Below are 4,305 nucleotides of genomic sequence, written 5' to 3' on the forward strand. Positions count from 1 at the left end.
CCGCCGGGACCTGTAGTCCTGCCGCCCGCGGGCCGCACACAGCGCCGCTCGGCTGGGCGGGGCCGGGCCAGGGGCTGCAGTGTCCCCCGGGACAGATCCGGCCCCGCCGCCCCCGAGCTCAGCCCGCCCGGCGTCCCGCCACTACCCCGCATCGGGGTGCTGCCAGCGCGGCGCTTTGTGTGGAGACTGCACAGTGTTTGACTCTGTCCTTTTGTGTTTGTTTCCTTGGGGGGAGAAAATGCTTCTTTTTATTACAATAAAGCACAAAATCTGTGAATCTGCAGCCTACAAATAAGACAAATGAATGCGTGCTGTCTTGGACATGAATTACATACCTGTACATTAAACATTAATTAAAAAAAAAAAGAAAGACAAGTCAATGAATATGAGAAGTACTATATTTCTATCCAGACTGAGTATCTCCAATAGCATGGGAACTGATGTGAGTCCCATCAGTCCCATGTGAGTTCCCACTTTTAAACAGTTGCCTTACTGCTCCCAGCAATTGTCTTTCTGGCTTTTTCTGGTTTAATATGTGATATAGTAACATGGGGAGCAGTTACAAAATGTTTGGCTCTGTCCTTTTTTGTTTGTTTTGGTTTTTCAGGGTTTTTTTTAGGAGAAAAAAAGTGATGTTAATAGTTCTTACTATTTCTGAGAAAGTCCTGAGAGTTGTGCTGCCTCCTTCCCTCCCACCAAAATTCAGAAGAAGGCACATGTGGTCAGCTAAACAGAGCTAGGATTCTACCTCATCAAAAGCAAAGTACTGCAGAAAACGCAGCAAAAAAATACTATAATCCAATTGGAGCTGGCTTTTAGAAAGGCATCTCTAGTACTAATGTTTATATAGGGCTTTTCAGGTGCTTATGAAGCATTTTGTGAAGCACGATGTGTTATTAGTTAACTTACAAATGAACTGGTACAGTATTTCCAAACATTTTCTCTTTACTTGCTCATCAAAAGTCACTATTCAGTGTAGTTTTAAATTAGAAGTTAATTTACACTTTTGCTAATGACCACAATAGGAGAATCTTTCAAGTGTTGTTTAAAAGAGAAAAAGAGTTACAGTTAACAGGTAAATTTAGAAGTTTGGGCACTACCCCATCTGACCCTGAATTAGGTGGCGTTGAAAGGTGCTGAAGGCTTTGCACAGAGGCTCCTGTATGTTCTAGTTCCATGAATGCCCCTGCTGTTGATGCTTTGAAACCCTGTGGTTCAACCATCACCCTCATGTAGGAGAAGATTTTTAGCAGCTGTGCTTTCAAGCACTAGGACAGAAAGCTGGGGCAGCCAAATTAAACTGGGCAGTATGTTTTATGTCTACTGTGTCAGCAAAGCCTCCCTTTGGGTTGCCTTCATCCCTATGTGGTTTATCCTAAACCAGTCATGCAGAAGTTAGGTTTACTGCTTCTTTTTTCCATGGGTAGGTACTGTAGTGATTCCTTGCTCCCTTTCAGATGCTTTCTTAAATAGAACAGGTTTGCTTGATAGCTAATGAATCACACAGCCACACCCTACCGAGAGAGGTCATTTCTGCAGCCATCCTAAAGAGGTGAGAAGTTGATGCTGCTGTTACATGTTGTACAGTGATTCTTGGCTTTAAAGTGCTGCCAGATCTGTGTTGTAATGGATGCCTTATCTGATCTGACATTCTATGCCACCAGCATGCTAACTGGATCACAGCACAAGTCTGTGGAATATGTACAGCTGTTTGATAATTATTCTCATCTCTGCTACATGCTGACTACTAAATTGCTTCCTGAAGTACCTTCCCCAGTGTTTCCACAAGACTCACTTAGGTCAGAATTATGTATTCTCGGTTCCCTACCTTGCTGAACTTTTCACCATTAAAAAGTTGCAGCAAAGTACAGTAGGGAAGTTTAAAACAGCATTTACCTTATTACAACTTTTGTTTGACTGAAACATGTTGCAGGTGTGGAAAGTATTTATGAAATTATGTGGCAAATGCTTCCCTTTGAGTAACGACTCTTGATATTATTAAAAATGTGTTCTTGGTATAGTAAAGAACAAAATAATGGAAAAAAATGTCTTCCATTTGTCACTTCCTTCACATTCAAGTAACAATAGAATGTACCTCCTCAAAGCTGGGGCTTTGCTGTGCCATCTGGGCTCCCTCTCCAGAAGGCCCTGGCAGACAGTGGGAACCCTGCCCTGCCCAAGAGCCTGCCTGAGGTAACTCTCGAGCTCAGGAAAGCCTTCAGTAGTGGATGTTCCTGTAGGGCCTTCCCAAATTACAAGACCACAAATAAGCAAATGTTTTGGTGCTAGTGTGGAGAACAGCCAACACTGCTCCCTGCTCACTTCTCTTTGTTTCTCCACCCCATCAGCCTTAATGAAGCCAAGTTTGTTCTTTTGTTAGCTGAAAAGGTCCTGCCAAAGCAGTAACCATTTTCTGCTTTGCAAAGCAGAAAAATTGAGATATTGACATATCCAAAATGCTTTCAGAATAGTTGTGAGCAATCTAAATATATTTATTCAAACAGTAACAGTTCAGATTATCTTTCAATTAAAAGATTTAATGACGGAAGTTATTTCATACAAGTTGCAGTAACTTAGTTAGTCCAAGCCTCCTCTTTCATACCTGCAGTTCTGAACTATGACTTTTTGGGCACCAAAATACGAGAAGAAACATTACATTGCTTCCAAGCTCACACAGAAATTCCTGAGAACTCCCTTTTAAACTGGAATTAGGGCTGCCTAGGATGAGTTTGCTACAGTTACACTTGGTTCTGTACAGAAGTGAAAGTGAAATGTCTTTATCAAAACAAGTATGAAAAGTTCTTCAAGATCTTACATGTGCAGCCATGAGCCATTCGAGTACAGCTGAATAACTGGATCCATGCATCCTGCTTTCTGCTAACAGCAGCTGTAGTGTGCTGTTGTCAGCAGCAACCAGCCTGCTTACCCTGCAGACAGTGACTCCCATTTTCCTGCACACACAGAAGAGATTTAGGAAAACCGAGAGAGAAGATTAAATTTCTGCCCAGTTTCAGTGAGATCCCTGCGTTTCTCTCAGTAGCTCATCTGTCTTGTGAAGGAAAGCAAGAGAAGATTACTGATGTTATATTCAACAGATACCTCAATATGTTGCTTCTTTCCAAGTTTTGTACATCCAAATTCTTATTGATGGGCTTAGTAAACATTTAATTAGCCATACTGAAGGATAACTAATCATTCTGTCTGAGGGTTGCCCAATTATGCTTTCGAAGGTTTTCTCTTATTAAAGGAAAGAACAGCAGATGTGATGATTCACCCTCACTACCTCCATTTTCTCCTCCTCTGTAAATTGTAACCATATAGGCTCAATGTTTTCTTTGCCTTGCAAAGAAATAAACTGACAAATTAAAATAAAGTAAGAATAATTTCTTAAGTAAATAACAGAATACAAAAGCAGAGGTTGTTTCAAATGTTGTAGCTAAAATAAATGGCACAGTAAAAGGCTCATAAAATTGAAAGGATATATAACAGAATAAATTCAAGGTATTTGCTCAAAAATACAACTACTTTAAAAAATTCATAGATACAACCTTGATCTGCCCTTAAGTAGTCACTATCTAAATAGGGATTTGAGATTATTTTTAGACCTTTCAGTTCACATAGAGAGTACTGAAAACTGACTTGAGGTGTCTTGCATAAGTCTTTCATGATTCTGCCATTTGAAGTTCAGTGTTTCATCAGTGAGAAATACCATGGCACAGTACTCTATGTGTGTCATTGTAACACTTTTGTACCACTGTTTCAAGTGTAAGTATCAACTGCACAGATAAAATAGACTGAACTGAGAAAGCAACAGTTAACAAACCAGGAGCAAAAAAGCATGAAATAGTTGTAAATGTACAAGATTTCAGAATTATGACAGGGAAAGGTCAGACAGTAATGCTAAAAGGCATTAATTAGACAGTCCAATCTTTTCTGCTAATTCTCAAAAATTTGGAGATTCCATGAGATGGTGACCAAGATATTTTTTAGTTATATGATTTAATTGTATACTTTCATCTATTAATATCCACAGTAGGAAATTAATTTTTCCATTGTAACTTTGTGCCGTGGCTTCCGACCCTCTCCCCGTGGAGCCCACGTGAAGAGAGAAAAACTGAGACAGGAAGATTTTTTTCTAAGAGAGAAAACCTGTGCCTTATTCATCATGAGGCAGCTGTCCTTTGTGTAAAGAAAATGGATTATACTGATCTGCCAGCAATGAGGAAGGATAAAGGGTTTCATAATGACTAACCTGTGTCTGAAGGTATTAGGAGGAGTTGCTCAAGAGAATGACATTGGGTTCAT

The sequence above is a fragment of the Neopelma chrysocephalum genome, unplaced genomic scaffold, assembly GCF_003984885.1.
Source record: "Neopelma chrysocephalum unplaced genomic scaffold, ASM398488v2 Primary Assembly neopelma1_125, whole genome shotgun sequence".
NCBI lineage: Eukaryota > Metazoa > Chordata > Aves > Passeriformes > Pipridae > Neopelma > Neopelma chrysocephalum.